The sequence below is a fragment of the Pholcus phalangioides genome, unplaced genomic scaffold, assembly GCF_987345545.1.
Source record: "Pholcus phalangioides strain wild (caught in Gottingen) unplaced genomic scaffold, Ppha-v1.0 ptg000007l_1, whole genome shotgun sequence".
NCBI lineage: Eukaryota > Metazoa > Arthropoda > Arachnida > Araneae > Pholcidae > Pholcus > Pholcus phalangioides.
The window spans coordinates 15,113,349-15,127,128 of NW_028301600.1; the positions used below are offsets into that span (position 1 = coordinate 15,113,349).

General features: G+C 34.4%; 1 protein-coding gene across 1 annotated transcript in view; it reads left to right on the forward strand.

The window, feature by feature from the left end:
- Positions 1–4,926: 4,926 nt before the first annotated feature.
- LOC149084956 (sodium-dependent transporter bedraggled-like) overlaps positions 4,927–13,780 on the forward strand; it is a 58,887-nt gene continuing 50,033 nt past the window's right edge. The window contains exon 1 of the mRNA XM_089232700.1: positions 4,927–5,053. The gene's annotated coding sequence lies outside the window, so the exon portion shown is untranslated. The remainder of the gene's footprint in view (positions 5,054–13,780) is intronic.

A 13,780-nucleotide genomic window follows, 5' to 3' on the forward strand; every position in this document is an offset into this window, starting at 1 on the left:
CACTGGTCAATGGAAATCAGCACGAAACGGCAATTATTGACGTTATAGCCAATGCGTCGTTATAACCGAGTTGACTGTATAGTGGAAGATCGCCGTACCTACATTTTAAAATTCGAAAACAGGTGGAAATGTAGGATGGGGGGTTCCTAGTGGTTGGATGTAAACTAGTGATAGGCAGTTGCTCACGAAAAGGTGGCTCGTGGAAGACTCAAGGTAAATAAATATAATATTTTTACTCTTTTTTCCAGGTCAAAGTAGAAAACATTGCATATCATCTTTATTTTTTTTCTTCCCCTCTAACTTTTTTATTATTATTTGTCATAGTCGTAGTTTATTACCGAGGTTTTGATGATTTATTTTTGATTTCAAAGTCATCGCAATCTCAACCTACCTGTTGCCATCTCCCTTTAGAAAATAAAATGACTTACGTTGTATTTTCGGACATTCTAAGGTGATGTACCTTCGGGCACAATAGTTTGTGTACGCAGATGTATCGGCAGTTGTTTTAAATTCATTTTCATTCTTAATTCTTCATTATTTTTTGTTTTTCTTCAAATTTTCCAGACAAAGTAGTGTTTTATTTCATTTTTTTCTGTCAAAACTATATGAAGGGTCCAGGGGAAAAACGACTTTACAGCAAAAATTAGATTTTGAGGAAAAACGAGTTTGAAAGTTTGGAGTATAATGGTTTTCCCCATTAAACCGAAACTTCACCGCTATTTTTTTTATGGCTTTAAAGTCGTTCCACCCCAAAAATGAATGCACGTGGGGATAGTATTCCTTGAAAGCTACAAGAAGACACTGCTATCACATTTTTGAAAAAAATTGCCGTAAAGTCGTTTTTCCTTGGACCCTTCATGTAATAACATGATTGTAAAGTTATAAAGAGAAATTACAAGTGAGTTTTTAAATTGATTTGTTTTTCTTTCAGATACGAAATTGGTCGGGAACTATGTGCTTGTGATTGTTAGAGGAAAAACATCTACTAAACGTTTTGTGGCATTATGTCCGCAGGTAAATCCGATCGTGTCCATAGGAACATGAGGTTGTTCTATCATGAGGACGAAAATTACATCTTCAAAATTTGAATTTTTAAAAATTCAGTATTCAAAATTTTAGATTTTAAAAAATATGGCATTATTCACAAATGTTTAGAGCATAACCCGAGCATTTTACCTAGTGAAAATATATTTCCCAGCGGCTGAGAGAAAAATTAAAGTGGGAATTTTGTCGTCCGTAGGTATAGCAGTCTCCGCTACTGTAAAGGTTAAATGGCTAATTTGTGGTCAGATAGCTTCACACGAAGTCAGATAAGGGCGGAATCCGATCACAACAACCGCATAGCCTTAGTTTATCAAACTGGAATTTGTCTTTCAAGGGCAAGGTGTTGACTGTGGTTTCTTAACCTTATGACAGAAAAATCGAGATGGCTTCTGTTATAGTAGAGATCCGACCAAACTTGAGCACGCACGAAGGGTGCGGTAACACTGGTCAGTAAAATGGAACTTCCGTTCATTTAGACTTCAACTATAAGCTTAGAAATTCCATCAATTTATTTCAATTTTCTTTCGGTAGTTCTATAGGTAGAATTAGTTTTTAAAAATCAACGGAATAACTTAAAACTTTTGTTTCCAAATTTTCGTCGAAAGATTTCCTTTTGACAAAATAGGAAAAGTTTGCAAATCGGTCAGAATGACTTCGCGGTAGTGTTAAGCAGGGCCGCCCTTACTAGACGAAAATAATAGCGGGGCCAGAAACGTCTTAATAATTTCGGGGCCCCCTTTTAGCCTAGATTTATATTTTTTGTGGGAGGGGGAATCAGCATCCAAAAATTCATACATACTGTAATTGCTAAATATACAGGAGTGCTGAAAAATATTCATACAAAAAAAAGACAATTAATAAATTACAAAAAAATTAATGAAAATTTCGAGCTAAAGAAAATTTTGAATTGATGAAAGAAATAATTCCAATACCAATTATAAAATTAGGACTAAACTAAAGAAATTTTCTGAGAACTAATTAAAATTCCGAATCCATGATTTGAAAATGAGAAGAGTAATTGACAGAGATGAAGCCCCAACACTCATAAAAATTCAGAATCAATGTCAAAAATTATTCTAACACACATAAAAATTCGGAATAAATGTCAGAAATAATTTTAGAACCCATAAAAATTTAGAATAAATTTCAGAAATAATTCTCTCTCTCTCTAGCATCCATAAAAATTCAGAATAAATTAAGGAAATAATTCCAGAATTGATGAAAATTCAAAATTTCAGAAACGATGAAGTTCAGAGTTCCAGAATTTATAATATATATATAGAATTATTTCTTTCTAGATGAAAATGCAGATTTTTTCCAGAACTGTGAAAATTCAAGAATGGATGAAAATTCAGAACTTTTATGAAAGAAATTGTTATTACCGTAACTGCGGGAGGCTCCCCCCCCCCCCGAAACGCGGGGACCGGTGCGACCACACCTGGTGCGCCACACCTGGGCGGCCTTGATGTTAAGCGATCAATTCATTTTTACTATCCATATCGTCGGTTGATCTTGAAATAATAATAATAAAAAAATGTTATTTTATTTTATTTTTGTGTTTCAAGGGAGCTTCCACATACACCCGGGAATGGCCTCACGCGGCGTAATTTAATAGAGCTGCGCACGCACTGGTGTGCGGTCACGTAAAAGTCAAAAGAAAGGAAGAACAAAGATTGAAATATGTTGGCTAGTGATTCACTCTCTCACGTGAATTCACAGTAACTACTTCTTGCTTCGGGGTCCCTCTTGATAGTCTTGTCGATTGTGTAGTCCTTGGGTCAGCAGCAGCAACCGCTGCGTGAATTCTTTTTCGTCACCGTGACCTATATTTGACGAAAATGGAGGATGGGGCCTCCAGGGCGTTCTAGCTTACTTCCGCATCGGGACGATGGCCAGAATGGTTTGAACGCCGTTTCGAGAATGACTTATGATCTTTAGGCATCAACCTGTTTCATCAACCGGCTTTTATTCGAGAGAGAAAGGAATGTGTTGAATATATAAACGATTTTTATACTCTCATTTTCATTTCAATTTTCAAAACTAAATTTTAGCGTTTGGCGTTACGAGTTTTTTGCGTTGTTTCATTTATACCTTTTGGAGAGTGTGGGCCACTTCATTGGTTTGAGAACGTGTCGCGGGCCACTTATTTGATCTGGGAATGTGCCGCGGACCATTTAAGTGATGTGGGGATGCACCGTGGGTCATTTGAGTAATCTGTGAATGTGCCCCAGGTCCCTTCAGTGATCTGTGAATTTGTTGCGGGTCACTTAATTGAAGTGAAAATGTTCCGCAGGCCACATAAGTGATCTAAAACAGCGTCCCAGGCCACTTGAGTGATCTGTAAATGAGCTGTGAGTCGCTTGAATGATCTGGGAATGTGCCGCGGACCACTTAAGTGATCTGTGCCACGAGCAAACTTGAGTGATCCGTAGTCTTAATATGTCGCGTGCTAATCTCCAATGTGCCGCTAAGTTTATTTTTACAAATATAGGTTTGAAGTCGCGGGTCACATCAGATGACTCCGATGGTCACATTTAGCCCACGGGCCATGGATTGAGCATATATGATTTATGCTAAACGTATGTCAGTTTGGTTTTCGTGTAATTTCTGTGCTGCTTATGAATTAACGCTCTTTCCGTGAAGCATTACATTCTGAAGATGATGTCACTCTCCGTTATTCATACGAAGGTTTTAACAACTGGCTGATGAAAAGATGAATTCAGGAAAGAAAATTCAATTGACTCTGAGGGAAATTGAACCCACGTCCTTTCCCATGCCGGATGAACGAACTTGACCCCTACGCTACAAAGACAACAGACCTCTTTCCTTAGAGCTTGCATGCACTGAACCGGACCGTACACGGGCAGTCGGACCTTACTCAGCCAACAATTCACAATTACTGCAATGAAACATTACATTGCCTGAATATGTTTTTTTTTTTGAGAGTGAGATCTTCAAAGTTTGATAACCTAAGTCGAATAACAAATACAAATACAAGGTCAAAACTGGCAAAATACTCAAATTTTAACACCAGTCGATGCTTGCTATTTTGAAAGCAAGTTGAGATCTTCTCTCTTACATTTTCCATATATAATAAATTATTTACCGCCTACAAATTCTTACTATAACGAGTGTTCAAATTATGAAAGTACCGTGAGGTAGAGTGTAATCGCATGGTTAATGTTTAATTTTCCACATCTATAAAAGGATTATAATACGATATTTCGGTAAGGCGATCAGAGAGCAATTTCAAATTCTGAAACTGTGTGAATGGAAAAGTATATTCACTGAAGAGCACACAAGCATCGAACTTCTCGGATGCTCGTGAGCAACAAGTTAAAGATAGATGATGTAACTGAATTGTCTCCGCCATAGCAACAGCAAGAAATTTCTAATCGTGTATGAACAGCACAAAGAGCCAGTTGATGTAAAAAAAAAAAATCTCTTGCAAAACGAGCTTGGCATTCCTGCATAAGTGGCTAATATAAACTCTCAGGTAATCAATTCAACGAGCATTCAAGAAAAGAAATGGACATTATAAATGCGATATACTTCTAATGAATAGATAAGAGAATGTCATATATGATTCGAATAGTTGAGATTATTTATACGTCAAGTATAAATCATGCTAATAATTTAATACTATTCATAAAAAGAAAGTACAGTTTTGTGTTTGAAGCGTTGTTCCTGTGGCCTTCCTGTCAATCCCACGAAGCGGACATCCCCGAGGCCACGAGCATCCGATTGGTCGGAAGCTAAAGTGACGTCACGGGCGTCGTTGTTACTATAGCAACGAAACGAAAACTAGCTTCGTCCTAAGAATGAGGTGTTTTCTCATTCAGCCTTCATTCCGTAAGTACGCACGAGGCGGATACGCACGTGTTGTTGGTTTCTGTATCAAGGAAAAAAACTAAGGAAATAATCTTCTCGGTTTCTTTTACTCTTGTGTCAATTCATTCCGGTTCATAGATATTTTGGATATTTGAATTAAATCAAAAAGATGATGCAGGTAAGAATTTCTTGATTGATACAGTAAAAGCTGTATTTGTGAACTGTCGTTATAATCACAGTTCACAATCACGAAGAAAATTGTCGTTATAACGAACTTCTTGTTATAAGTGAATATCAATTTTTTTTGCTCGGTCTGGTAAAAAATTGTAGAAAATTGCTGCTTTATGTGTATTAAGGTATCCGATCAACTGAATACATCATTTTGGAAGATAATATATATCGATTTTGATTATTATTATTATTATTTTTTATTAAAAAGCCCTATTTTTTTGTAATTCCAAAACAGGCCTTGTTTTGTTTACATGAAGCTCAAAACCGAAGTTACATCCATCCACTTTAGTGTTGCATTTTTAAATACAAGTAATTGGCGAATAGAAACTTTAAACGCGTTTAACGAAGAATGCTGTTTTTGATATTTTACTTGAGTTTAAAACACGATTTCTAAAAATCTATTCATTGTATCATTATGAAATTTTTATGATATCTTGCTATATATTTTCGAGGTTATGAACTAAACTCTAAAGTCAATTATATTTACTTGTCTAATTACAGTGTTTTATACATGAAATTTAGAATGAAATTTCGAAAAGTTCACACGTGCATAAACAGATTTGAGTGTAACTTATGAGCATAGCATACAATCCTTTAAATTTTAGTTCATAACCTGCACCATTACTAGTTGAATGTTTTCTGTGAAAATAACAAAACATTCCCTTCATAGAATTTTTTGCAATCGTGTTCGGAATATTACATGAATTTTGCTTCAAATTTCACATAAAAATGACTTTTCATAGAAAATGACATAGATAGTCCAAAAATTATTGTTTTCATCATTTTGGGACACTTTCTATCAAAAATTTTTATTAAAGTTCTCTCCAGTACCATTTTAAAGAAAAGTGACAAAAAAGGTAGTCGCATACCCTAAAACGTCTAGATCATTCTGTCTTAATATTGTTCGAGTCCCCGTGAGGGCAGAGATGAATTTTTCTTTCCCGAAACATCAATATTTCTTCATGTATCCAGTTTTATGTATAAATTTATACTATCAAGGGAGAGTGACGTCTTTGTCCGTGTAGCACCCGTATAATTTACACCCATATATATTTTTTTAATTTTTCAATTCGTTTTTATAGGGGGAGTGAACCATAGAGGATTAAAAAAAATTGAAAAGTAAAATATTTCTGAAATTTCGCGCTGAGACTTTCCACCTTTGGTGAGACTATTAGAAAAATATAGTAGGTGAAACTAATATTCTGACGTGAAATTAATTCAAGTAAGCAGTGCTTTAATAAAATGAAACTCCGTTTTAGTAATTAACCAGTGGATAGTGTTTTTTATGAAATTGTTTGATTGAAATGCATAAGTTTCAGAATTTAAAAAAAATTTAGAAATATAAAATTTTTATAAATTGTCGGATATCTAATATGGATTTCTATGTTCTATAATGCATACCATATTTCTACCGAATTTTAGAAACGGTACAGTATTTTTTTTCATCTTGAAGACAAACTACAAAAACTGTAATCTAACAAAATTGCGTGCAAAGTTCAATTAATTTTTTCTTTATTAACTAAGAAATCAACTGACTGGCTCAAAATCAATTTCTTTCATTCGATTTCCAAGGAAATGAAATATATTTAACCTTTAAATGCATGGTTTTTTTCGAGCTGATAATTTTTTTAGTTGCTGACATGCATAGAAAGCCAAAAAAAAAAATCATTAAAAAACTATTTTGAATTATACTGCTTATACAGGGCGTCAAAGAAGACGTACAGAGTCTCTCAGAAATTTCATATAAAATAAATGCATTGAAGTATTATCCTTTCAAATATATAGGTACTTTCTCTTTGTGATTCAAACTATAGTAAGAAAAAAAAATTCTGGTTTTGCAAACTTCAAGGCAAAAAACAAAACAAATGCAAGCAAAATATTTTAACAAATTAGCAATATCTCAGTCACACATGCTCTGCAACAAATAAAGAGTTGATGTCATTAATTGGACATCGACCAGAAATTTCAAAATACAAAATAGAAGGAATATGACCTCAACTTATGTGCAAAGGCAGCTCCGAATTTTTATCTTCAAACTGGCTGCATTAATGAACGTTTAAAGAACCCTTTGCACAAATGCAAAGTTATGCATTTAAGAGTTAAAATCTCAAGTGTCATGACCCCCCCCCCCCCAAACCTCCAATGTAACTCCTTTTAATACATTTTGCTCTGTCCGAAACGTTATTATCATGCCCATTTCTCGCACATTATCTTTGGCAATTTTATTAAATTGATACGATGTTGGGATTGAATCCAATTCAATATTTCCGAGTACTGCTTATATTAATTATATTTCTTGATATCAAAACTAGAAAGCATAAGAATTTGCTCTTTTTGATTCTTTTACTCTTTTGATTTTGGTTATTTTCAATATTTTCTATAAGCTTGCATTAAAAGCATTATGTGATTAACTTTGGAAAGACCTACGATTGTTCAAGAAATTGAAAATAACATCAAGTTTATAAGAAGTGGCATGAGGAAGAAAACTGGTGATGGTGTATTACTAGAGCTACGTGACAGAAAATGACATTGAATCAAGATGAACCAGTTTCTGAACTGAATAGAAACACTTCTATGAATCACCAGAAAAACTGGTGTTTCTAATAAGAGATAGAAAAGTTCCATTACAATTCTTTAGAAATTTTTTAAATTTTTTGATTATTAAATTTGAATAATAAGTATTTGCCTTCTCCTGTTGCATTGGTCACGAAGATATTAAGGTTTATGAAATTGAAATGAATTCGTGAAAAACATATCAACTGAGATGAAGAAAAATATATACTATACTTATAGATATAAATATTAATATATACAAATATTGTTTTAATTAAAAATATTCCGATTCAAAACCGAAAATAATGCTAAAGATGTAGAATTTCTTTCGATTAGATATCTTGCAGGTAGAATTCATTGAATGCTCTTAAATACTGTATTAGCTACGTGGATTCAATTCCATCACATCCCTTACACAATGAAATTTTATGTGATTGTAAAAGAACGTTTGAATTTTAAAGCGAATAATCGCTATGGTTCAAAACTTTCTCAGCAAAAATTATAGCATCTCATTACCATATTACTCATGAAACATGACTTACATCTATAAATGTTTGAACAATAGCTTCAAAGATATGATAGTACAAAGTAATAGTCACAGCGTGTTCAAAAAGTTGAATGAAAGAGGAAAACTCTCATAATTCAAGGGAATGGGTATGTTTAATACAGTAGTGGGAATGCGCATATATTAATGAGATTTATGACTTATTAAGAGACTTCTTTGTATTAGTTTGGATGGGAAAAAAACGTAAAATTTAGAGATGGAAAAATGTATTTATATTTCATGATACTTGAAAAAAAAGTCATTTTTCAGAAAGAGAAAGGGTGCATTCATGAAATTTTTACGATGACATACAGGTGAAAATCGCGGAAATAGCGGAAACAGAATAGAAAATAAAGTTATACTATGATGCTCTTTTATAATGAAAAATCACCAAGACCAATAGAAAGGTTTTTTTTTACATTTTTATATATTTATTTTATTTATTTTTTATTTCAGTTTAAGATATGTCATAACATTACAACATATAACATATTATTAGTCGACAAGAAGCTGGGCCCTGTATAGTCGACCGTAGACAATTTTTTATGATCAAACTGTAAATAAAAGAACAGTATTAAAGAAAATACATTCAGCACTTTCAGTATTCAGAAAATACATTGAGCATCAATCAATATAAATAATAATTATATATATATACACATTCGTAATTATATACATTCACAAATACATTAATTATATACATTCACAAATACATTAACTATATACATTCACAAATACATTAATTATATACATTCACAAATACATTAATTATATACATTCACAAATACATTAATTATATACATTCACAAATACATTAATTATATACATTCACAAATACATTAATTATATACATTCACAAATACATTAATTATATACATTCACAAATACATTAATTATATACATTCACAAATACATTAATTATATACATTCACAAATACATTAATTATATACATTCACAAATACATTAATTATATACATTCACAAATACATTAATTATATACATTCACAAATACATTAATTATATACATTCACAAATACATTAATTATATACATTCACAAATACATTAATTATATACATTCACAAATACATTAATTATATACATTCACAAATACATTAATTATATACATTCACAAATACATTAATTATATTCAAATGCAATTCTCATATATAATACATTCAAATAAATTTCTTATCTGATGGTGAGTTAGAATTATGGGACACGCCGGCATACAAGTAATAAAAATTTCGCTATTGGATATTAAAATGTACGTCAATATCGACTCAATATTTCGGCTGGATATTTTAATAATAAGTGTTGCAAGCGTTGATGTGGTTCAACAGCGTATAGTTTTCTTACGACTTATTTCTTATACTGCATTTCTAATTAAACAGATCGATTTGCCGATAATATTAATATACGTTTTTCCAATCGTCGACGACATTGACAGATACTGCTCTCAAATAACCCTTTGCGAGAAATACTGTGCTACAGAGCAAGTTTGCAGAGACTAAAAACTTAATTCGCGAAGAAAAAATTTATGTGGCAAATATACGAGATGAATGTTTAGTCATATTCGTTATAGCATAATCTATGAATTATGAAAATCACCTTCATTCCCGATTCTAGAGAAAATTAAGAATTAAAAGTAAATTTTGTTGAAAAAACCGGGAAAACGGTACATTTTAATGAAACAAAAAGTCGAAATTACAAAATAACGGGAAAAGTCGGAGTGTCGAGCATGTAATCTTTTTCATTATTAGGCATCAATAGAACAATAGACAAGCATTCACTTGATGTGATAAGCTATAATTCGGGAATTTCTTGGGAAAACATCATAAACACTTTAGTAAAAACGTCGAAAAAGTGTCGTTATATCCGAGCTCTTGTTGCTTTCAGCGACGTTACAAGCAAGGTTCAGTAACATTATTGTCTATGTGAATCAGTTGGACCACCAATTGTTCATGTTATAGAGAGGTATCGTTACAATCGAGGTCATTATAACCGAGTTACCAGACGTGAGGCCCGATTGTTGCGTCTCAACAATTTCTGGGCACCAGAAATGTTTAGGACCCCCTTTACCCCGATTTTATACACTATGTGGGGTAGGGGAGTGGCAATTTTTATTTCAAAATATACAGGAATACTGGGAAATACCCATACAAAAAACTTTAAACATACGATTAAATGTAAATTTACACAAAAATTGGCAAAAATTCAGCATTGAAGGTAATTTTAAACTAATGAGAGAAGAAAATTACCGAAACTATATATAGTGAAAAGTTTAGACTTGATGAATTGAAAATAATTGAAAGAAATAATTCTAGAATTGGTGAAATCCTCCAATAATTTACCGTAAGTGTGGGGGGGGGGGAGGCACAAAGCGTGGGGCCTGGTGTGACCGCACCTGTCGCACGCCCCTAAGGGCGGCTCTGTGTTAATAATATAAGGCGGGAAACAAAAGCACCCACGAGATAATAAAATACACCAACTTCAAGAGTTTATTTCTAAACCAGGAATGGCTTCTCGAGAATTTGTTTGATGCCAATTTCTGATTTCTGACTAGGGTCGTCATCTACACGTGTAAAAAAATACAACATCTAGCTTAGCTGTAAGGCTAAAATATTATACGAAGCCAAATCCTCGCTATATACTCAAATGAAAACTGGGTGCAAATGAGTCAAATTAAATAGTGCAACAACACAAGCATCTTTCCTGTGATTTGGGAAGCTTGTAACAGTTAAATACTTTTTATATCACGGCCAAATCACGTTTATGATAATCCTACCATAATCAGTCTTTCAATAATGATTTTCAACTCATCTAAATGAAAGGCACCTACCACTTTTTAACATTCTTATCCTAATGATAGATACTCGGCTATTCGCCGCTTTACATAAACATATGTTTGAGAATATTATCGCTATTTAGACTTATTCTATCCCAAACTGCTATCAAATACTGTGGAGCTCGCGAAATAAACTTTTTGGTCCAAGGACTTTTTCTGCGCTGATTGAGTAGGCAATGCCAGTTGATGTCCAAGTAGCATTTTTTCCGTCACGAGGGATAAGTAACTAAATGCCAGAGAAAAGTCTTGTTCTTCATCAGAGTCTGATTCAGAAAAGCTTGCTGTAATTTATGGCTGATGAAATAATTTCTGCGATGACAGTAATCACATGTGATGCAACTATGATGTAACGCGTGTAACGCAGTCTCGTTCAATATCGTTCCCTGCACTCTCGTAACGTGTCGACGTCACAAAATAATACAAAGGAAAGAAAAAAAAAAGAAAAATTCAATGAATTTAGCGGTGATGAACCAATGTTTCCAGTGACATTTAAGTCAAGGGTGACCTTAACATTGTGTTTTATTTATCGAGCTCCATTACAATCCTCGTATTCTCGCTAATACATTTCCCCGAAACTTTTTAGCTTTTCTACCACATTTCACGAATCTTTCTCTCTCTCGGGTTTTTCATATGAGTAGAGCCCGGAAGTTCAGGCAAAATGAAATAAATGTTGTTTTTTTTTTGCCATTTTTAAATTTTTTTGTAAAAACGCTTTTTTCGAATTTTTCATCACATAAATGCCTATTTTAACATTGCTTCAAGTTTATTCGAGAGTTTCAGAAGCCATGTTCAGTAGAACTTGGAGCATTGAAAAATTCAAAAAAAAAATCTATTTTTAAATTCTCCATTTCTTAGTATTAATTATTATCAGGAAAACCCTCCTTCTTCCATCCCCATTTTAAATTAGCAAATAGGAGTAAGTGCCTCAGGTATAGAGAACTTGCAGCTGCCATACTTTAACTATATTCTGGCCGAATGGCGTTAGACATGAATGCTTTTATTTCAGATGAACGCAGCCCGTAATGAGAAAAGATAAGAAAAAATTAGAAGTTTGTTTCTCCCAGACTTTACATACATTCATTGGACTGCATTGTATATGTATAGTTAATTGATGACTGTATAGCTGACCAAGCGATCATCAGTTGTTGTGAGGACTCACACGGGCATAGGAAATAGCTGACATTGCTCTGGCCCTCATGTTGTTTTGATTTGACTTTTTACACTATATAAATGCACTGTAAACAACCATGACTATTCATTTTAGGTACATATTCAGTATTCGGTTAAATTGACCAGAGCTGCCATCAGACGTGTGTCACAGGTACGGCAACAACGAGCCCCACGTTCGAAGGAATCCCGCATATGTGGCAATATAAATGAAAAAAGAAATGTGAATTTTGTCACAGCAATAAAACGAGAGGTTGCTGTGTTTCAACTATAAAAAATATGGTAAATATTTCAGATTATACAACAAAATGAACGATAATTAATCGTACGTCCACAAGCTCCGCATCTGATAATGGTGGTCCTGGAATCGGCCTGATTCTGAGGGACCACAAACACCTTATTTTTGGCATGAAATCAATTATCCAAGTTAAACTATTTATTATTAAAACAGTGGATGAAGCAAGTGCAATCAATGTTGGATAGCCGATTTCCCGGCCCAACACTTAATAACTTAGCATTTAGCGTTTTTATTAGTTATTGCCGCTGTGGTGGTCGAGTGGTTATAGTGCCGGACTCGTGATGCGAGGATCCGGGTTCGAACCCCACAGTGGTGGTCGGCTGAAGTTGGTTTTCTGTGGTTCCCAACTTCAAGGCGCAAATGCGAGCCGATCTCCCCGTTAAAAAGTCTCGCCACAGAGAGCAACAGTCCTACAACGGTAAATCATTCAACCATAACACTTCACTCATAGTTTGTAAAAAACTGGGGGCAGATGACAGCACTACACATAACAAGCATTACACAGAAACAAACTTTACGTCAGGTTGCACTACACGTACACGCACATTCCCGCATGTACCGATTCGTTGGGGGAGTTACGCGGGGGGGGGAGGGTGCATGTGTGGTGTAGCAGTAGTAGGTAGGGGCTCGGGGATCCATGATGTTCTTAAGTCAGCCACCTCGTTGGGCAATTTGCCTGTTGTGGCGTTGTATTTGTATAAATGTTTTAATGCCTATTTTAAGCACCTGCCTATTTTGGCCATTTTTAGTGCCTGAACTTCCGGGCTCTACATAAGAGTTATAGCGTCTTGCTGTTATGCAATGTAGCTAGAATAGACCATTTGATCATTGATGTCGCACCACGGTCATTTCGGTCACATTCACGGTTTCATTCACCACGGTCTACAATTTATTGCCGATTCCGAAAGGCGGGATTATTTTTTATACTCATCGAGAGGTTGGTGCGTTAACCCATCGATGGGGGACTCCCTGCGGTAGCAATTTTTTGCTGCTGTCAAGACGCCGTTTTTGCTGTACCCCTGCGTCAGGAAAGTTTTCTGACAAGGACGAACCGGGTATCGAACTCGCGACACCCCTTAACATCCTTTGGTACTTTAGGCGAGTATCTTATTGACCTGGCCTACCGCGCCCCTAGAGTAGATCAGAGAAAAAGAGCAATACATTCAACTTAACCAATCAGCACTAATAATACAGCCCACTAACGGCGATGATGTCTCAACGAGGTGACTAAAAAGTTTTACATTTATAATAAATTAACCAATGAG